Raw genomic sequence first — 24,014 nt, 5'->3', positions numbered from 1 at the left:
CACAGAAGTGGCACATGAGGTTTAACATTGACAAATGTGAGGTTATACGCATGGGAAGGAATAAAGCAAGTCATCCATAAATAGTAAACACTGGGTAACACAGACATGGAAAAGGAATTTTAGTGGACAGCAAACTTAACTGTAGAAACCAGTGCTGCCAAGGCCAGTAAGATAATGAGATGCATCAAGGGGCATAGATGCACGTGATGAGAACTTAGTACTGCCACTTTATAAATCACTAGTCAGAGCACACATGGAGTATTGTGTGCAGTTCTGGGCTCCTATGAACAAGACAGAATTACAGTACCCAGAAAGACTATAAAAATTAGGGTTATTTGGTTTAGAAAAAAAGAAGACTAAGGGGAGATCTAATAACTATGTATAAATATATCAGGGGTCAGTACAGAGATGTCTACCATCTTCTATTTATAGCCAGGACTGTGACTGTGATGAGGGGACATCCTCTGCTTCTGGAAGAAAGAAGGTTTCTACACAAACATAGAAGAGGATTCTTTATAGTAATAGCAGTGAAACTATGGAACTCTCTGCCTGAGGAGGTGGTGATTTTGAATTTACAAAAAGAGTTTAAGAGGGGTCTGGATTTCTTTCTGGAGTGTAATAATATTATAGGGTAAAGTTATTAGATTTCTGGAGAAGGGTACGTGATCTAGGGAGTTTTTCTGATTGCCTGATTGGAGTGGGGAAGAAATGTAATTCCTGCTAAAATTAGGAAAATTGGCTTATACCTCACAGTTTTTTTTGCCTTCTTCTGGATCAACTTGCAGGATAACAGGATAAATTAAATTGATGGATGTCTTCTTTCTGCTTAAGAAACGATGGGGTCATTTATTAATCATAAATATGCCTATATTAGGCGTGTTTCTGGCAAAGATTGTGGCGCAACTAACAGATGACTTTTCCCCACTCACGGCAGGTCTAAAAAAGTGGATGTGGCATGGGCGGAGAAGGGGGCAGCCCGGCAGGCCCATCTCATTCATCCTTTTCTATGCCTGTTTTAGGTGTAGAAAATGGTCTAAACGTAAGCCAGCCAGGAAGCTGGATGCGCTGAAGTTATGTATGTAAACGCCTATCTTAATAAATGACACCTATGTTACTATGTATTACAAAATAGAGGATATACTGCAGGTAGCACAGCAGCCAATGGAGAGGCAAATTGAGCAAATGGCTTCTGCGAGTCAGGAAGAGTCAAAAGAAGGACATCAGCTTCTTGGCTGGCAGAAATAGAGGGTGATTCAGCCCCACTAGAAATATGTGCACACATGCTTGCCACTGCAACAGATGCCCAACAGTGGCAAGCTGGAAGGGAGAAAATCAACACTAAGATATACATGTATTTTGAGGAAGGGGGCATGACCATGGAACCAGCAGCCCCATATGCAACAAGGGGAGCTCTGGAATAGTGCTATGCTTACTGGTTAAAAAAGTAGTGAAGGGCAATGCAACAGGGAGGCAGGTAGAGCAAATGCAGTGTTATCTTGATAATGCTGCATTTACACATTCCTCTGGGGCAGCCTGATGGTGCCTGTTGACATAGAGCTGACAGTATAATACACTATAATGCATAAGCAGTACAGTGTATTATAGAAGTAATGAATAGATTGTCTGTTAATGTCTCCTCGTAGGAATAATACATGGTTAAATAATGTTTTATTTAAAAACAAATCACCAATCTAAAAGATGCATTTTTTCCATTAAAAAAATTAGTTTCATTGGAAAAAATTAACCACTTCATGACCACCCATAGACTATAAACGTCCTATGGCGGGTGTGTATCTCTGATCGGACGTTTCTGAAGGTCTTTTCAGAGATGGCAGCTGCATGCTAATTGTGCAGCTGCTGAGCGGGGGACCCGCTGTCAGTGACAGCAGGGTACCCCAGAGAGAAGGCAGGGACAGTTCCCATGCCTTCTACTGTAGATAATTTGCTGTGTATACAGATCAGGAAGCGCTGTCCCGGCCCGGTGGTCATGTGACCGCCGGGCCGGGTGAGTGCAGAAGCTGTTGGGTCTTCCATAGATCACGATCAGCCCTGCACTGAGGCGGTACACCGCTGTATTATGCTGTACAGCCTCTTTGGGGGCTGTATTTCCAATGTAACTGGGGCTGCTATGTCAGCCCCAGTTACAGGAAAAATCAATATTGAAAAATAAGGGAAGTCAAATGTCCCCCAGACGTCTTGTATGATTTTATAAAAAACAATAAAAAAGATTGTTTCACGTGTAAAAAAATAAATAAAAAAAATCCATTAAGTAATAAAAAAATAATATATTAAATAGAAAAAAATAAAAATAAAATAGACATATTTGGTATTGCTGCATCCGTGACGGCCAGCTCTATTAATGTATCACATGATCCACCCCATCCTATAAACACCATTAAAAAAAAACTGTGTCAAAAAATGTCACCTTACATCACAAAAAGTGCAACACCAAGTGATCAAAAAGGCATATGTCTCACAAAATGCCGCAAAAAATTAGCCCCTACATAATAAAATCGCTAAAAAAAATTAAATAATGGAGATTTTTTAAAACATAATTTTTTTGTTTAACAAAAATGCTATTATTGTATTAAAGTGAAATAAAAAAAAAGGATACATATTAGGTATCCGTAACAATAAGCTCTATAAAAATATCACATGACCTAACCCCTCAGGTGAACACCGTAAAAAAAAAAAATACCAAAAAGCTATTATTTCATCACCTTACATCGCAAAAATTGCAACACCAAGCGATCAAAAACCGTCACCTCAAACTGCAAAAAATGAAACCCTACCTAAGACAATAGGTAAAAAAATAAAAAAACTATGACTCTCAGACAAACTGCTATTATTGTGTAAAACTTAAATAAATAAGAAAAAGTATACATATTACGTATTGCCACATTCGTAACGATCTGCTCTACAAAAATGTCACATAACCGAATCCCTCAGGTGAACTCTGTAAAAATAAATAATTAAAAACTGTGCTAAAACAACCAATTTTTTGGTCACCTTACCCTATATAGTGTGATAATGAATGAACCAAAAATTATATCAATAAAAACTTCAACTCTTCCTGGAAAAAATGAGCCCCTGCACAAGATGATCGGCAGAAAAATAAAAAAAATATGGCGTTCAGAAAATGGAGACACAAAAACATAATTTTTTTCAAAATTGCTTCAGTATGTAAAACTGAAACAAACAAAGACATATTTGATATCATCGCGTCCACAACAACCTGTTCTATAAAAATAGCACATGATCTACCTTGTCAGATGAATGTTGTAAAAAAATAATAATAAAAGCAGTCCCAAAACATTTTTTGGTTACCTTGCCTCACAAAAAATGTAATATAGAGCAATTAAAAATCATATGTACCCCAAAATAGTACCAATAAAACTGGCACCTTATGCCCTATTTTCCAAAATGGGGTAACTTTTTGGGAGTTTCTACTGTAAGGGTGCATCAGGGGGGCTTCAAATGGGACATGGCATCTAAAAACCAGTTCAGCAAAATCTGCCTTTCAAAAACCATATGTCGCTCCGTTTCTTCTGCGCTCTGCCGTGTGCCCTTACATTAGTTTACGAGCACATGTGGGTCTGTAAACCGCAGAATCAGGGCAATAAATATTGAGTTTTGTTTGCTTGTTAACCCTCGATCTGTTAAAGAAAAAAATTGATTAAAATGGAAAATCTTCCAAAACAGTGAAATTTAGAAATTTGATCTCCATTTTCCTTTAATTCTTGTGGAACACCTAAAGGGTTAACAAAGTTTGTACAATCAGTTTTGAGTAACTTGAGGGAAGTAGTTTTTACAATGGGGTCATTTATGGGGGGGGGGGGGGGGGGTGTTCCACTATGTAAGCCCCACAAAGTGACTTCAGACCTGAACTGGTCCTAAAAAAATAAAGTGACATTTTCAAAATGATGCCAACAAAAAGACATATGGGGAATGTTAAGTAATAAATATTTTATGAGGTATCACTTTTTGTTTTAAAAGCAGAGACATTGAAATTTAGAAAATTGAGAATTTTTCAAAATTTTTGGTAAATATGGGATTTTTTTCATAAATAAAGGTGAAATATATTGACTCCAATTTATGACTACCATGAAGTACAATGTGTCACGAGAAAACAATTTTAGAATGGCTTGGAAAAATAAAAGTGTTCCAAAGCTATTACCACATAAAGTGACACATGTCCGATTTTCAAAATTAGGCCTGGAAGTGGTTAAATTATCTTCAAATATTTGGTATTGTGCGTCTGTGATGACCAGCACTGCAGAATTATCGTGACATTTAACCTGCATGGTGTGCTCCTGAGCACTCTTCTGACAGAGAGTTCCATAGTCTCACTGATTTTACAATAAAGAATCCCCTATGTTGATTGAGAAATCTACTTTCTTTTATAACTAGAGGATGTCACCTCATCATAGTGACAGTCCTGGACGTAAAGAGTTCTTGGGAGCAGTGGCATAGCGTGGGTTGCCAGCACCCGGGGCAAGCCATGTATTGTACTCCCCTAACCTGTGGACATGCCCCTTTTTACAGATAATATAGTAGTCCTATGTAACACCACAAATAACACAGTGATAATTCTCTGAGTACAGATAATGTAGAAGATGGGTGTGAGCCCCCAGAATTCAGAACAGCACAGTGTGACCTGAAGTCTGGGGCCAGGATGCGGCAGGGTGGGCCATATTCTCAATACACCTCCCAACCCTACCGTGAAACAAATATGTGTTTGGATATTACATACATCACTACAAAATATACAGTATAATATCACATCACATACCTCATCCATCCAGGGACATCTCCTGTGATGTAGACTTTCCTCAACGTCTTCATTCGGAGATAAGACTGCCATGACACGTTCTTTCAGCTGCGTCTCATCTCTGCAGAGTTTTATTATTATTATTATTAGTTATTATTATTATATATAATGGCCCCCTCTGTATAATATATAATGGCCCCTCTGTAATACAGTCCTGATCAAAAGTTTAAGACCACTTGAAAAATGGCAAAAAATCATATTTAGCATGGCTGGATCTTAACAAGGTTCCAAGTAGAGCTTCAACATGCAACAAGAAGAAATGGGAGTGAGACAAAACATTTTTTGAGCATTCAATTTAATGAAAACAACGAATAAACTGAAACAGGTTGTTTTTCAGCTGATCAAAAGTTTAGGACCACACCTCCAAAAAAAAACTAAACCCCCCAAAACAGAAATCCAACTTCCAAACATGAACTCAGTAATGAGTAGCTCCGCCGTTATTGTTGATCACTTCAAAAATTTGTTTCGGCATGCTTTATGCAAGCGTTTCCATGAGGTGAGTGGGAACATTTCTCCAAGTGGTGAAGACGGCCGCACGAAGGCCATCTACTGTCTGGAACTGATGTCATCCATCCCCAAAGGTTCTTGCCATCCATCCCCTTGCCATCCATCCCCAAAGGTTCTCAATTAGATTTAGATCAGGGGAACACGCAGGATGGGCCAAAAGAGTGATGTTATTCTCCTGGAAGAAGTCCCTTGTCCTGTGGGCATTGTGTACTGTAGCGTTGTCCTGTTGAAAAAAACAGTCGTTACCACACAGACGAGGGCCCTCAGTCATGAGGAATGCTCTCTGCAACATCTGGACATAGCCAGCGGCCGTTTGAAGCCCCTGCACTTCCTGAAGCTCTATTGTTCCACTGAAGGAAAAAGCACCCCAGACCATTATGGCGCCCCCTCCACTGTGGCGCGTAGAAAACATCTCAGGTGGGATCTGCTTGTCATGCCAGTAACGTTGGAAACCATCAGGACCATCAAGGTTAAATTTTTTCTCATCAGAGAATAAAAATTTCTTCCACCTTTGAATGTCCCTTGTTTGATGCTCTCTTGCAAAGTCCAAACGAGCAGTTCTGTGGCGTTCAAGGAGACGAGGTCTTTGAAGACGTTTTTTGTTTTTGAAGTCCTTCAGTCTCAGAAGCCGTCTGATGGTTATGGGGCTGCAGTCTGCACCAGTAAGAGCCTGAATTTGGGTCGAGGATCGTTCTGTGTCTTGACGGACAGCCAATTGGATCCTACGGCTCAGTGCTGATGAAATTTTTTTGGGTCTTCCACTTGACTTTTTTGTTCCATAACCCTCAGGATCATTTAAGAATTTAGGAAATTCCAAATGACTGTCTTACTGCATGGCACCTCAGCAGCGATGGCGCGCTGTGAGAGACCCTGCTTATGCAGTTAAACAACCCGACCATGTTCAAAAAGGGAGAGTTTTTTTGCCTTTGCCATCACAACGTGTGACTACCTGACAGAAAATGACAATGAATCCACATCTTTGCACAGATTTGGCCTTTTAAAGGCATGTGGTCCTAAAATTTTGATGAGCTGAAAAACAGCCTGTTTCAGTTTATTCGTTGTTTTCATTAAATTGAATGCTCAAAAAATGTTTTGTCTCACTCCCATTTCTTCTTGTTGCATGTTGAAGTTCTACTTGGAACCTGGTTAAGATCCAGCCATGCTAAATATGATTTTTTGCCATTTTTCAAGTGGTCTTAAACTTTTGATCAGGACTGTAGGGGGCCATTATATATTATAATAATACTGGGGGGGTCATTATATATAATAATTATACAGAGAGGCTATTATACAGAGAGGCCATTATATATATGTAATAATAATACAGAGGGGGTTATTATATATCCTAATATTACAGAGGTCTCATTATGTATAATAATTATACAGAGGGGCCATTATATATTATAATAATAATAATAATAATACAAGGGGCCATTATATATTATACAGAGGGGCCATTATATATAATAATTATACAGGCGGGCCATTATATATTATACAGAGAGGCCATTATATATAATAATTATACAAGGGGACCATTATATATTATACAAAGGGGCCATTATATATAATACATTTTAACAGGGGGCCATTATATATTATACAGAGGGGTCATTATATATAATAATTATACAGGGGGCCATTATATATTATACAGGGGGGCCATTATATATAATAATTATACAGGAAGACCATTATATATTATACAATGCGGCCATTATATATTATTATTATACAGAGGGGCCATTATTAATGGGCCCTCTGTATAATTATAATATATAATAGCCCCTCTGTATAATATATAATGGCCCCCTGTATAATTATTATTTATAATGGCCCCTCCGTATAATATATAATGCTCCCCCTGTATAATTATAATATATAATGGCCCCTTTTTATAATATATAATAGCCCCTCTGTATAATATATAATGGCCCCTCTTTATGATATATATTGGCCCCTCTGTATAATATGTAATGGCCCCCATTGTTTCCCCCATCTCCATAGTGCCTCCAGTATGGCCCCTAGTACTTACATAAAAAAAAAAAAATAATAATTCTCACCTCTCTTCATCGCCTCTTGTAGCCTTTGCTCAGGCATCCCGGCACAGGCAGTCAGGAACACATCACCGTGCCCTCCTCCGCCGTCATCACGTCATCTCGCGAGACCTCGCACAGGAGGCCATGGTGATGAAAACGCGATCTCCTGCGCTATTCTACTGCTTCATAGGCTTCAGGCCTGGCCTGAAGCTTATGAGGCAGAACGGAGGGGATGGGAGCCATAGGTTTCCATCACCCTCATTATACTGCCTGCTGCCTGGCACCCCCTTCAATTTGGTGCCCGGGGAAACGCCCCCCCTACACTACGCCACTGCTTGGGAGAGATTTCTGATATATTTATACATAGTTATTATATCTTCGCACAGACATCTTTTTTCTAGACTAAATAACCCTAATTTTGATCATCTTTCTGGGTACTGTATTCTACCCATTCCATTTATTAATTGCCTTCCTCTGAACTGTCTCTAGCTCTGCTATGTCTTTTCTGTCTATAGGTGCCCAAGATTGTATTCAATACTCCATGTGCTGTCTGAGTAATGATTTGTAAAATGGCCAGGCCTACTTCTGCCATGTGGTGAGATGAACATCTCACCTCAGGCAGCAGCTGACCTGCCTCTGAAGGGGAAGAAGGGGGCAGTTTATGGCAGGGCATGGGAGCCTGAGAACAGCAGGGTGACAGTAGGATAGCATAAAATTAACTGGGCACTCTCATGATATCTGAACCAATTGAAATTTATTAGCATATATTACAATAGCACTGAACAACAGTATACATTTGCGGTAATAATAAACACTATATAACAATATATATAAAAAAAACACACAACATGCAGTAATATCATGTAAAACAACTGGAAAATAGAGATCTAAAATGTGATAAAAATCGAGGAATAAAATTGGAATACTCGATAGTAAAATGGTCGTATAAATATTCAGCCGAATATTTGTATGGAAAAGTCACCTCGGACATTGGTCGCAATAAACGGTGTCCTCTAATATTGTCCTATTCAATTGAATCACAGGGGTATCCAAAACTACAGTCCCAATACGTGGTCCACTGAACCAACTTTAAGCGGCATCCCGCTTATCACATCCACCAGCAGCGTCTCACTGGACTAAGAGTCATATGAATAAAAGTGCTGGATAAAATCGCTGGATAAAATCAAACGGTCTTACCATCTCCCTTGATAGTTCAACAAAGGTAATAATGTGGTGCTCTGAGTCTGTAGACCGATAGTTCGTCAATAGATTTGCACACTGGCAATTGTTTGGCACATGTGTTCAGGCCTTCCACATGGACTCAGGCCTTACAGGTTGTATTCCAAGTGAGCCATTCGTGTGACAGACGATTCCTTCTTAACAGATATCCAGTAGATTCTCCAGATTCCTAAGTGGTCCAAGTTTCTGGGGTCCTGTCTAGGCTAGACGTGTTTCGGGGTATCACATTACCCCTTCCTCAGTAGCTATCAGTCCCCCAAAAAAGTCCTTTCTTATATAGTGAATAGGCTATTCCCAAAACCAGGATCAAGTATTCCAAAAACCTGGAGTGGATTAATTGTTTGGTCCACTCTATATCATTGCTTCTATTTTCCTTTCTCTAAATCTTTACAACATTGTATAAAATCCAATTACCTTTAATGTATAAATACACATATATGCTAAATGAAAGTTAAAATAAGTTTCAACATGCTCTATTTAAAATCTTAATCACAATCTAAAATCTGCTCTAATTTGGCTTTGCAGCTGAATATGCAAAAACCCTTCCATCCCCATATAGATCGAAGCCTGGTGATTCTAATGCAACAAAAAACGCATCTGACACCTTTTTATAATACTTCTATACTCTTAAAAGTCCCCAGAGTCAAAATATAAGGGAAATATACTCTAAAATTGTATATGATCACCACCTAAAACAGTCTATCGGTGGGCCATATAGATTATAATGTTCTACCCTAAGAGTATTAGGAATATTGATGAGCCAGCTTGGGAGGTGGCAACTGCTATAGAGGATATAACTATTTCTGGTTGCTGGTTTAATATACGTACTGCATTTTATTTTATTATTCTCAACATAGATGTTTAAATCCAGAAATTCTAATTTTTCATTGTTTATTGCACCTGAAAATTTAAGGTTAAAAATATTTAAATTAATTTCTTTTAAAAAATCGTCCAACTTTTCCCTACCCGATTTCCAAATAAAAAATACATCATCGATGTATCTTTGCCAGAGCACCAGGTCCGTCCCCAGTCGGGGGGCAATGTATAGTCCCTACCAATACGCCATGAATAAATTTGCGTAACTGGGTGCGAACCTGGTGCCCATGGCTGTGCCTCGAGTCTGTAAATAAAAATCCCCATTAAAGTTAAAATAATTATGGGATAGAATAAAACCTATACTATCAATTAAAAATTCCACTTGTTTTTGGGCTAAAGTACCCTCTTCCTGCAGTTGGGATCTCACTGCTTCTATACCTTGTGAGTGATCAATAACTGTATACAATGATTAAACGTCCAGTGTGCCTATCAGCCAAGTCTCATCAAATACCTTATTCTCTATTAATTTAATTATATGTGTGGTATCTTTCGTATATAACGGAATTTTCTTCACCCTCGGTTGTAACAATGTATCTATATATTGTGATAGATTACATGTCAGAGAACCTATCCCCGATACGATTGGGCGTCCTGGAGGATTGACCATATCTTTGTGTACTTTTGGTATTGTATAAAAGACTGGTGTTCTTGGATATTTATTAATAATAAAATCAAATTCTTCTTGTTTTAAAAACCCGCATTTGTTCCCTCTTTCACACATGCGGGATTTTAAAACAAGAAGAATTTGATTTTATTATTAATAAATATCCACTGCCCACTGACTATATACGCCCTTCTGCCCATACCCCGTGCAGATAGCACATATACTGTATAAATGGCCAGGCAGTGCTTTAATCCCAGCGTTGCACAGTCTAGCAGGAAACCAAACAGAAACCACCATGTAACAAAAAATCATGTGTGGAAACATATCTACAGAACCAAATTACAAACACCTCACATGTAATACAAAAGCATCTTTATTGTGTCACATTTAAAGACATGCATCTCATATATAACAAAGATAATAAAAAGTCAATGCAGAGAGGTGCTGAGAGAATGATACCCCCAATCACTAGGTCCCCAAGTATGTCCCACTTATAGACAAATCATTACTGTAATGAGATATTAAATCCCTAAAATATATATATATATATATATATATATATATAAATATATATATTAGATAACCCACCATTAACAGTGCCCTGTCTATTAATACATGGTGTTACATTACATAGCCCAATATTTTATCATATCATTACAAATATCAATATAATAAGAAGTCACTAGAACAGACTATTACTACACTAGATCCAAAAAGGATCTAAGTTACCTTCCTGAAGAGAGTCAAGAGGCATGCAAAAAACACAATACACAACTGGCACTGAGGTAGGTGACACCCCCAGAGGAAGCGCGGTAAAACGTACGTCAGGGTTGTTCTGTCCCTCCAGCTCTTGGTCTGTATGTCTCACCTACCTCAGTGCCAGTTGTGCATTGTATTTTTTACATGCCTCTTGACTCTCTTCAGGGAGGAAAGTTAGATCCTCTTAGAATCTAGTGTAGTGATAGTCTGTTCTAATGACTTCCTATTACTGTATATTGATATGTGTAATGATATGATAGAATATTGGGCTATGTAGTACAACACAGCTTAGACCAAGCTAGAGATTCATATAGTGGGAAGTATAAAGTCTATTCAACACAAAAAACCTTCCACTATTTAAAATGAACTTTTAATAAATCCTGTTAAAATATCCAGAAACTCAACCCCTCATATAGTTACTATAGTAATAAATGTCATCAACAGTTGCTTTCACTGGTAGAAAAATATACAGCAAAAGTGGGGTTACAGTTGTTTCCTTTTTACTCACGGTTTGCAGATTTTCTTATAAAGGAAACTTTTAATCACAATCTGTGTAATCAATTGTTTCAAAATAGAGGATCAATGTTGTAAATTATGGGACACCAAGAAATCCTTACTGTCCCTATTCTATTCCTCTATCTACCCCTGCAGGCAGAGCACCCACCCCAAAAGGGGCGACCCCACCTCTCGGTGGCCAAGCCCTTTACTGGTGTCTGTATATGCCCTGGGGCCTGGTCGCTAGAAGCTTTCGTCCCAGAGCTGCAAAAATAGAAAAACAACTTGATGACTCAAAACAAGGAACTTAGGAAAAAATTCCAAAATCCGATGCTGCAAAAATAGATAAGTCCCTTTTCTTAGTATGTCCCGATGCGGCATTTCCCCAACTTTACAGCTGGTTCATCAGGGGACAATAGGTCTACAAATCGATGATAGAAGTTCTCCAGATAGTAGGACTAATATTGGGCTATGTACTGTAACACCATGTATTAATACACAGGGCACTGTTAATGGTGGGTTATCTAATAGATATATATATATATATATATATATATATATGTATGTATTAGGGATTTAATATCTCATTACAGTAATGATTTGTCTATAAGTGGGACATACGTGGGGATCTAGTGATTGGGGGTATCACTCTCTCTCAGCACCTCTCTGCATTGACTTTTTATTATCTTTGTTATTTATGAGATGCATGTCTTTAAGGGTCCATTTACACGTCCGTAAGTGTTTTACGGATCCGAAAATTGCGGATCCGCAAAATACGGACACCTGCAATGTGCGATCCGCAATTTGCGGATCCGCACATCACAGACACTATAATAGAAAATGCATTTTCTGGTCCGCAACTGCGGACAAGAATAGGGCAGGTTCTATTTTTTCCAGGAACGAAATTGCGGATCCCGAAAAAACGGATCCCGAAAAAACGGATGCCGATCCAGGAAATGTGGATTTGCATCCGTTCCAGCCCCATTGAAAGTGAATGGGTCCGCAAATTGCGGAACGAATGCGGACCCAAATTACGGACGTGTGAATGGACCCTAAATGTGACAAAATAAATATGCTTTTGTATTACATGTGTGGTGTTTGTAATTTGGTTCTACAGTCTAGCCGGAGCAGGTTGGGTCCTGGCTGTCAGACACAGCGGGGAACCTGAGGAGAAGACAGGAGCGGTTTATTACCTCTCTTGCCTTCTCCTATGCTGGCAGGAGGTTGCTGGAGTTGCGCAGGGAGGGAGAGCAGGAAACGGCCAAGCTGCATCCTCTATTAGTCCAGGAAATCACATGACTGCCGAGTGTCTCAGGTGACCCTGATCAGCTCTGTCTGTGTGTAATGCCCCCACAGGGGACTGTTTTGACCTATAACTGGGGCTTCGGTGGATGCCCCAGTTACAGTGGAAACAGTGCAAGTTAAACAAAAACAAAAAAAGTCAGTGTCCTCCAGAGGTCTTTTAATGACCTTCCATTTAGACCATTTAGAGATTTAGACCTTTTTCTACGCCTGAAACAGGCGTAGAAAATGGTAGATGAGAACCCCTTCTGTGCCCACGCCATGCCCACTTTTTTAGACCTTATGTGAGCGGGGAGAAGTCGCAGATTGCAGCAACAACTAACTGTAGCACTGCAATCTGCACCTGAAATACACCTAATTTAGGCATATTTCAGCTTGATAAATGACCCCATATTTATTTTTTATTGTTCCTGACTTCTTTATTTCCATAAGATATTTACCTTTTACAATGAAAGTTTGCGATGCTTTTTAAAATATCCCATTTTGAGTTGTTATGTTTTTATTTTATTTTTTGAGGACCCTGTCCCAGTTGGTAGGGTGAATAGCCTCTCTCAGCTGATAAAATTTTGCTTTTTGGAAGTTCAGCATTTTTGTCCCTGTCTTTTGAATGACAGTTGAAAGGTTATTATATTATGATCACTATTTCCCAACTTTCCCCAAAACTGTACCTCTGTCATTCTGTTAAGTCTACTGGTTAGTACTAAGTCCAGTATGGCCATCCCTCTATTTGGATCGTGTACCAGATGGGAAAGGTAATTGTGTTTAGTTATTGAAAAAAACCTGTATCCTTTGCAAGATCCACAGGTTTCAATTTCCTAATCTATATCTGGGATGTTGAAGTTCCCCTAAATACTACCTCATTATTATTTGCCTCCTCATCTATTTCCCTTAGTAGTAGAATTTCTGTGGACTCTGTTATACTAGATGGCTATAACAAACACCTATCAATATTTTATTATTTTTATTTATGTTTATCTATCCCCAGTGAATCCACATGTTCATTTCCCTCACTTATATCTTCCCTAAAAGTCGGCTTTACATGGGACTTTACATAATGCATACCCCTCCCCCTTCTTTGTTTTTACGATTTGGGTTGACAGCCCAGACATAGCTATTATCATTTGTCAGTTTTTCTTACTATTTAATTTTTCTCTTCAGGCATTACTAATTCCAGTACATCAATTTTACTGGTCAGGTTTCTGGAATTAGTTTAGTATACATACTAAAAGTTTTTTTTTAAATATATATTTTTTTACTTACAGTACACCTTTCCTTATAAACTGTTCTAGTCCCTCCCTCCATTCCACCCCCAATTCCATTACCTTTTCCTCCAACATTCTAGGCATCTTCTCCGCCAAAACAGTTGCACCTTCCCCATTGAGGTGCAGTCCATTTTTACCATAGAGCCCGTAGCCATCAGAGAAGTAATGCCCTCTCTGCATTGACTTTTGATTATCTTTGTTATTCATGAGATGTATGTCTTTAAATGTGACACAATAAATATGCTTTTCTATTACATGAGTGGTGTTGTCCAGTCTAGCAGGAGCAGGTTGGGTCCTGACTGTCAGACACAGCGGGGACCCTGAGGAGAAGACAGGAGCGGTTTATTACCTCTATTGCCTTCTCCTGTGCTGGCAGGAGATTGCTGGAGTTGCGCAGGGAGGGAGAGCAGAAAAAACAGCCAAGCTGCATCCTCTATTAGTCCAGGAAATCACATGACTGCCGAGTGTCTCAGGTGACCCTGATCAGCTCTGTCTGTGTGTAATGCCCCCACAGGGGACTGTTTTGACCTATAACTGGGGCTTCGGTGGATGCCCCAGTTACAGTGGAAACAGTGCAAGTTAAACAAAAACAAAAAAAGTCAGTGTCCTCCAGAGGTCTTTTAATGACCTTCCATTTAGACCATTTAGAGATTTAGACCTTTTTCTACGCCTGAAACAGGCGTAGAAAATGGTAGATGAGAACCCCTTCTGTGCCCACGCCATGCCCACTTTTTTAGACCTTATGTGAGCGGGGAGAAGTCGCAGATTGCAGCAACAACTAACTGTAGCACTGCAATCTGCACCTGAAATACACCTAATTTAGGCATATTTCAGCTTGATAAATGACCCCATATTTATTTTTTATTGTTCCTGACTTCTTTATTTCCATAAGATATTTACCTTTTACAATGAAAGTTTGCGATGCTTTTTAAAATATCCCATTTTGAGTTGTTATGTTTTTATTTTATTTTTTGAGGACCCTGTCCCAGTTGGTAGGGTGAATAGCCTCTCTCAGCTGATAAAATTTTGCTTTTTGGAAGTTCAGCATTTTTGTCCCTGTCTTTTGAATGACAGTTGAAAGGTTATTATATTATGATCACTATTTCCCAACTTTCCCCAAAACTGTACCTCTGTCATTCTGTTAAGTCTACTGGTTAGTACTAAGTCCAGTATGGCCATCCCTCTATTTGGATCGTGTACCAGATGGGAAAGGTAATTGTGTTTAGTTATTGAAAAAAACCTGTATCCTTTGCAAGATCCACAGGTTTCAATTTCCTAATCTATATCTGGGATGTTGAAGTTCCCCTAAATACTACCTCATTATTATTTGCCTCCTCATCTATTTCCCTTAGTAGTAGAATTTCTGTGGACTCTGTTATACTAGATGGCTATAACAAACACCTATCAATATTTTATTATTTTTATTTATGTTTATCTATCCCCAGTGAATCCACATGTTCATTTCCCTCACTTATATCTTCCCTAAAAGTGGGCTTTACATGGGACTTTACATAATGCATACCCCTCCCCCTTCTTTGTTTTTACGATTTGGGTTGACAGCCCAGACATAGCTATTATCATTTGTCAGTTTTTCTTACTATTTAATTTTTCTCTTCAGGCATTACTAATTCCAGTACATCAATTTTACTGGTCAGGTTTCTGGAATTAGTTTAGTATACATACTAAAAGTTTTTTTTTAAATATATATTTTTTTACTTACAGTACACCTTTCCTTATAAACTGTTCTAGTCCCTCCCTCCATTCCACCCCCAATTCCATTACCTTTTCCTCCAACATTCTAGGCATCTTCTCCGCCAAAACAGTTGCACCTTCCCCATTGAGGTGCAGTCCATTTTTACCATAGAGCCCGTAGCCATCAGAGAAGTAATGCCCTCTCTGCATTGACTTTTGATTATCTTTGTTATTCATGAGATGTATGTCTTTAAATGTGACACAATAAATATGCTTTTCTATTACATGAGTGGTGTTGTCCAGTCTAGCAGGAGCAGGTTGGGTCCTGACTGTCAGACACAGCGGGGACCCTGAGGAGAAGACAGGAGCGGTTTATTACCTCTATTGCCTTCTCCTGTGCTGGCAGGAGATTGCTGGAGTTGCACAGGGAGGGAGAGCAGGAAACGGCCAAGCTGCATCCTCTATTAGTCCAGGAAGTCACATGAGCCTGCAGCTGTCGGAGAAGTCATCCCTGTTCTCCAGAAACCCAAAGCCCTACATCCAACACCAGTAGTATTTAAGAAAATACAGCCTTTGAGGTCCTTGCCCTAAGCTTGCAAGCTAAGTCCCTGGAATAATTTTTAAGGATCCTCAACCTACCTCTAACTTTGTCATTGTGCACTATGGTTGCTGGGTCTTCACCAGCCCCTCCTAGTAATTTATTAACTTGCAATATATCAAACTCAAGTGCCTGGAAGACAAAACACTGTTTGACAATCCTGTTCTTTGTAACAGATTGCCCTATGTGTTCCCCTTGTATACATTGTATATCTCCTTTAGCATTACATTTCTGAATACATTTGCAGTCTTTTCCTTTAGGCAGCATAACTTGATGCTGCCTCAGCAAACACAAAGGCCCTGATTTATCTAGGTAGTTTTGTCATATTTTTTTTTTTACTTGACTTTGTAACATCTGTATTATTCATCGATTTTCTATGCTTATCCTATTTATTTGCCTTAAGTAAATATGCCAGTTTTCTTTTTCTAGATCTTAAGGGGCATGTCACTCAGTCAGTTCTGTTTTTGGCCTTATTTATCATTTACACCTTTCAGACAAGTCACAAAAAAGTCACAAAGCACTCCACTCAGAAGTTGCAAAGCACTCCACTCTGAAGCTGCTGTACATTAATATTCATGTTTGATTAATAGCTTTACAAATGCTAGCTTTTAAGAAAAATATGTAACAGTTCACCCCCAGCTCTGCTCAGTTAGCAGGATGAGAGGGTGGGCTGCTTTAACTCCTCATATCTTGGGCTGGGTAGCAGCTTCAGATATGGGACTGGTCTTGTTTGAATTTAGGAAAATAATGTAGGAAGAAAGATAGGAAAACAGCATATGGTAGCAGAGTATAACACATGCATAATATAGCATAGAAACATAGAAACATAGAATGTGTCGGCAGATAAGAACCATTTGGCCCATCTAGTCTGCCCAATCTAGCATACATTATGACACAATGATATTTAAGTTCCTAAATAAAGGCCCAATATTATTAGCCACAGTTTGTATTGTATAAAGAATCCCAGTTCCTGAGGCAAAAAATGGGTTTTAATTTCCAGTATAAAAAAGGGTTACAAATAAACACAGACAACAGGTGGAAACAATATATACTGAAATGGTAAATGTACATAAGTGGTAATGCCCTATCTATCTATCTATCTATCTATCTATCTATCTATCTATCTATCTATCTATCTATCTTTCTATCATTTAATGTTGCATGTATTACTGCAGTACTCCAGACCTGGGGATATCTGCAAGTGTATATAGTGATGTATTGGTATGTATTTTCGTGTTTTGGCTGTCCATTTTAACTAGGTAAGGTATGGTTGGCAGTTAAAAGGCTAACCCCCATGTTTCTTCCCTCTTGGTAGGAGTGGGCTGGTCCTGTTTCCTGCCAGGATAAGAGTGAGGAGTAAGGAAGCACATGTCAGAGCTCCTACTCCTTGGAATCAGATCCAGTTCCCCTGCGAGACTAACACTCCAGATATACCTTCATAGCTTAGAACATTGCTTCCAGAAAGTATCGCTATGACAAGACAGCAGATAGTATAAGAGAATTTAGACTAGAACCTTCAGAATCACAGGTGCATATCCATGAAGCAAACATAATTATAAAAAATAAAATGGCTGCACACCATTACACATACAAACAATAGAGCTAAGAAATGGGGGTCATTCTAAATAAAAGTGGTACAATACCGACTATAAATGAGTTAATGGAAGCTCTTAGTGCACATATTTGCTCAAACATGTGTCGGGCCCATCTACCAGGCGTCAAGGTGGCTTCAGCAGATGGGTCCCTAACACTAATATACTGCCTCTCTTTGGACTTATTTAAGACTACAATATTTAGGGCAGTGTAGGAACCAGCTACATATGTACTCTGCTCAGAAGTCCCAGGTAGATGGGCGTGTTCAGGCTAAAAGAGGTGCTACCCTCAATATATACTATAAGATAATTTAGACTAGAACCTTCAGAATCACAGGTGCATATCCAAGAAGCAAACATAATTACAAAAAACAAGATGGCTGCACACCATTATACATACAAACAATAGAGCTCGGAAATCGGGGTCATTCTAAATAAAAGTGGTGCAATACCGACTATAAATGAGTTAAGGGAAGCTATTAGCTTCATTACCACTGCCCCTACCACCAGCACCATGGCTACAAGTGCCATCACTACTACCACTAACACAGGTATGCATGGGGCCCCCAGCCTTCCCCTGAACCTCCTCATTTCAGTCCAAACGTTTACTGCTCTCACACAATCAACAGTGAGTCTTTTTACAGCTATAGGGTTTGGGTGGGTTTTTCTGCCTCTTCTTAGGAAATAAGGATGATCCATGTGCTTTCCACATCCGAATGTTTGTTCCACAAAAATATAGAACATGTCCTATACTTGTCCAGAAATGCATACTACGGACCCACTGAAGTCAATGAGTCCACAAAAAATAAAAATGCAACACGAACAGTATCTGCATTTGGCAGATCCTCAATTTGCAGACGATAAAATACATACGGTCATGTGCAGGATGCCTTAAGATGGGATAAGGAGATTATGAAATATAGAATAATGAAAAGGAATGTATATAGGATAAAGATGCCTATACATTGTTAATTCATAATCAAATCTGCATAGGTATAGGAGAAGTATAATACTGTACATTTCTTTACAAAAGTTTGTTGGATTAAACAATTGTATACTGGGTGATGAGTGAGAACAAATTTCGAGCAGGTGAAAGAAAATACAAAAATGTTATTGAATTAATAAGTAACTGCAATATTTATGGCATGGTCAGCAATCTCTGACTAGCAATCTCTTGAGTGCACTTGAGGTATGGCGTCCCAGAGAGATCTTGGATTCAAGGCATAGATACAGTAATTTGTAAACTGGATATACAGTATGAGAACCACTGAAATTACTCCATCTTAGGGCAAATAATTTTTCCATGTTATATCTGTTATTGGGCATTATCAGATTTTTCATGGAAAGGTCAGAAGCAGTTTTGCAGAGATTAATGAGTGTGCTGGGTAAAAAATAATTTTCCTTTTTACTGGTTGGGACATTGTGCCCACTCACTACAGGTGAAATGTCACATAAGACACTTTTCATATTATTTGTGGCACCCAGATGTTTACCATGGATAGACTCAGGACCTCTTGCTCTTTGAAATGATAGATGTGGTTAGGAATAGGCCAGGTCAAGATCAGAAGAACAACTTTGCGGCTAATTTACAGTAATCCAAAAATACATTATTACTCAGGCATTGCTCATTGCGGGGCTTTGGATGACTGGGGATTGGCTGGAGAACAGGACTTTGGCACATGCTGACCCTTTAAGAGACAGGAAACAGCACAAGGCTGTACCAAGGTACCAGAAGGAGGACTATGATGTGATGCTAGGTGATGAGGCTCAGAGCAGGAAAGGAGGAGAGAGAAACAGACATGAGGATGGCCATTCTTGGGGCCACAGGTGAGAGTGTAACTTGGCCCCAAGATAAGCAAAATGCATCACCATAAGCTAGGAGTGGTTCCGAATTTCTACAAAATGACAGAAAGGATATACATCTTAATAGAAGCAACCGTGCCAAGCCAAGAAGGAATGTGAAATAATTATTGAGTAGTTGAAAGATCCCAAACAGTAAAAGGTTCACAGTTCTGCATAACAGTTGTGAGGGGTGAGCTGTAAGGTTAATACCAAGGTGTATAAGGGGATATACCTGATCTAAGATTAGTATAAAATAGTCACAGAGACCTTGATTTCATTCATGTGTCTCTGTATTGGAGTGGGAACTGAGGCTGGAGCCTGGAGCCTTCAGTGTTAATGAGCTATGGCTTCCCGTGCCCTCTCTCTCAGAGGCTTTGATAGGTCAGGACAGCAATATAATTTAATTACTGTAGCGGGACACAGAATCCAATGTCACTCTGCCTTGGCCTTCACTCCCATAGGTCACAAGCCTGAAGCCTATGAGGAAGGATGATGGCACAGGTGGTTGCGAAGCCTTTACATCATCGTAACCACCAGTGCTGGGTCTCAGGCAATGCAATGACATTATTGTAAGCACCTGCACTAAGACTCAGGTGGCACATTGATTTCATCGTTACTGCCTGGACGAGAAGCCAGCAACTTTGGGTGAAGGCTGGAAGAAGCCTGCAGCCTGCACTGGGGAGCAGGGTGTCAGATATGTTTTTTTTCCTTCATCACTTTGGGGAAGACAGTATTGAAGGCACTAAAATGGACAATATAAGTACTGGGGACACAATAGGTAGGCAGTATAATTACTGGATGAACAATTATACCTACTGGGGGCACTACAGGTGGGCCTTATTATTTTAGGGGGGACATCACTGGTGGGTATTATTACTACTGGTTACATTACTACTGGGTGTACTACAGGGGAGTCTTTTTACTGCTGAGGGCACTACAAGGGGGCCTTAGTGCTACTGAGGACACTATAGAGGGCATTATACCTAATTGGGCACTATGGGGGGGTTATGCCTACTGGGGTACTAAAAGTGGGGCTTATTACTACTGGGGCACTACAGGGGCACTACAGGTGGCTATTCTTTTTTTATTTTTGTTTATTTATTTTAGCCCACAACAGTATGTCTTTGGAGTGTGGGAGGAAACCGGAGTGCCCGGAGGAAACCCACAAAAACACGGGGAGGACATACAAACTCCATGCAGATGTTTTCCTTGGTCAGATTCAAAACTAGGACCCCAGCACTGCAAGGCGCCAGTGCTAACCACTGAGCCACCGTGCTGCCCTATTACTGGGGAACTATAGGGAGCATTATAATTACTGGGTACTATAGCGGGGATTATACCCACTGGGGGCACTATAAGCACCATTATACCTACTGGGGGCACTACAATGGGGGCATAATAACTATTGGCGGCTCTACAGGGTGCATTATACTAACTGGTGTACTATAGGGGACAATACACTTACTAGGGCATTGGAGGGGGCATTATAACTATTGGGGCACAAGGTGCCCGCTACAGCTACTAGAGACTCTACAGGGTGCATTATAACTACTGGAGGCACTATAGGTGGAATTACAACTGCTGGGGCATTAAAGGAAATGTAATTACAGGGGCACTATACAGGGCATTATAACTGTATGTGGATCTACAAGGGGGTATTACAGAGGGCCTCATTACTACTAGGGGCACTAGGGGTATTATTACTACTGAGGGTTCTTTGGGGGAATTATTATTATTGGGCACAATATGGAGAACACAGGAGCACTCTTGGGGAGCATTATCACTGCAGAGGGCACTATTACAAATGCGGACAATCAGGGAGATAATTATTACTGTTAGTGGGACCTTGAGGAGTGCTTTGGAGGCAATCTGTATGGCACGGTTATTTTGTAAGTATAGTATCTGGGGGCACTGGGGGTAGCATCAGGATAACTCTTAGGGGCACCAGTAGGATGATGATGTCTGTGTGGCAAACTGCACGGACAAGACATAGCTGAAAGAGGTTGTCATGGCTATCTGGGCCAAATGGAGAAGATTAGGAAAGAATATGTCTACATCAGAGTATATAAATAAAATTAAGAATACCACACTACACTAAATTGCAACTAGTGCAGTATTCTTTATTAAGTGGACTTCCAGTAAGAATCCAAATGTTTTTGGCCTTAGGCTTTCATCAGAGTACTGGAGTGCCGCACCAGAGGGGCAAGAAATTGTAGCAGCAAAGAAGAGGGGCTAGACCCCTAATGAAACAATGCTGAATAGAAATGGGCAATCGCCCAGTAGGAATGTTACGGACAAAATGGATAACATTCTTTGCATAGATATTTCCCAAAGCATTATAAAATATATTCATATGTGACCATTAGAATGTGTAGGCCATGAACACATGGACATAAGTATTCAGATCCTTTGCTTTTACAGTTAACATGTAGCTCTGAGGCCTCCTATTTCTCTTGATCAACTTTTGAGATGTTTCTACATCTTCATTGGAGTCCACTTATGGTAAATTTAGCTAATTGTACAAGATTTGAAAAGACACAGCCCTGTCTATATAAAGTCTCACAGCTGACAATCCATATCAAAGCAAAAAGCAAGCCATAAGGAAGAAATTGCCCTTAGGGTGCCTTCACACGAGGCAGATTTTGTGGCAGAGACAGAAAATCAGGTCCATTCATTTGAATGGGGCAGCAAGCACCTGGATTTCTGCAAGTTTCATTAAGATGAATAGAACTGATTTTCAGTCGCAGAATTTTCTGGCACAAAATCTGCCACGTGTGAAGGCACCCTTAGCGCTCACAGAGTGGATTGTGTGGAGGCACAGTTCTGGATAAAAAACAATCTCTGCTGCATTGAAATATCCCAAGAGCACAGTGGCCCCCATAATTTTTAACTCTTCCTAGAGCTGTCCTCCCCCCTAAACTAAATAATTGGGGGAGAAGAGCCTTAGTAAGAGACCAAGAACCTAATGGTTACTCTGGCTGAGCTCAAAAGATCTCTTGTGCATGTAGGAAAAAGTTCCAAAAAGTCAACATAACAGCTTCATTCCATCAATCTGGGCTTTAAGGCAAAGTTGCCAGAAAAAAAGCCTCTCCTCAGTAAAAGACACATGGAATCCAAACTGCAGTTTGCAAAAAAGCACCCCTAGGATTTTCTGACTCTCAGAAACAAAATTCTCTGGTGTGATGAAACCAAAATTGGACTTTTTGTTCTAAGGTCTCAGCATTGTCCAAACCATACAGGGGGGGTGATTTTACTAAGAAGCTGTTCACACAGGGAACTTTCTGGATCTGTTTTTGCTACAAACTAGAGTGCCTGAGGGTCTAAATCGTGGGTTTGATTTGCTGCTTTTAGTCCTCATGGGCAGCTCAGGACTTTCACCTGTGTTTGAGTTCATGTGACTGCTATTTTTTATTTAAATGTCTGTTATGTGTGTTTGTTCATGAGGTCATGATTAAGGATTTTTAATCCAAAACACGTTGACCGTGCATGCGGTACATGCGCACGCAAGCTTTAAAATGGCTATTCAATATACCTCTATCTTGGATTTTTATGGAGACATCGGGTGTTGGAGGTTATTTTGTTTTTGTTTATACAGTGTCCTGCCTACTCTGGCCTTCTCCGTCTTCCGAGCATGGATGTCCCCTATTATGAGAGGTTGGAGCTGACTACTTTGGAAGAAATTAAAAGTATACCAATGCAAGCTCAAGCAAACCTGACTTCAATTATTACCCTCATGATAAATCCCCCCCCCCCCCATTACTTTGAGTTTTTTAAGACTAAGTAACTTTACATCGTCTCATGAAACTATTCTGTAAAGTTGCCGCTAAATCATGATTCTCAAGGAAACTTACATGCAAACAGCTTTTTATTGTTAATGCTCTTTGAAATACCAATTCAGTTGTCTCGAGATGAGAATTTTAAAGATTTGGAAAAAGTTCTTAAACGTGCACACTTTTACAAATAGCATAAATAAAACACATCCCAGATTTTACAACCTTCACTGTTGATTTCAAAGATTTATGTTGGTGCTTTGCAGAAATGTCTTTTATTTTTCAGTTTTGTGTGCAAAGGACTCTCTAATTGTCTTCCTAAACTATTATATTCTTTTTACAAATAAGGTTAAATTGACTTTATGCGTCTGCTCCGTACATATATAGCTCTCCATGCACCTTTATTTAGAATACACACATCTATGAATGGCAGACCCTTTTTGGGTCATGACTTTGAGCACTAGTGATGAGCGGCAGGGGCTATTCAAATTTGCGATATTTCACGAATATTTGGCGAATTTGAGATTATTTTCTTGATTGCGAAAAATCAGCAATGTAATATTTGTGTAATGCGCGCAAAATACAGGCGTGGGTCACTTTTGCTAC

The sequence above is a fragment of the Bufo bufo genome, chromosome 3 (assembly GCF_905171765.1).
Source record: "Bufo bufo chromosome 3, aBufBuf1.1, whole genome shotgun sequence".
Classification (NCBI taxonomy): domain Eukaryota; kingdom Metazoa; phylum Chordata; class Amphibia; order Anura; family Bufonidae; genus Bufo; species Bufo bufo.
The sequence above is the reverse complement of the archived record's forward strand: the minus strand, read 5'-3'. Positions refer to the sequence as shown.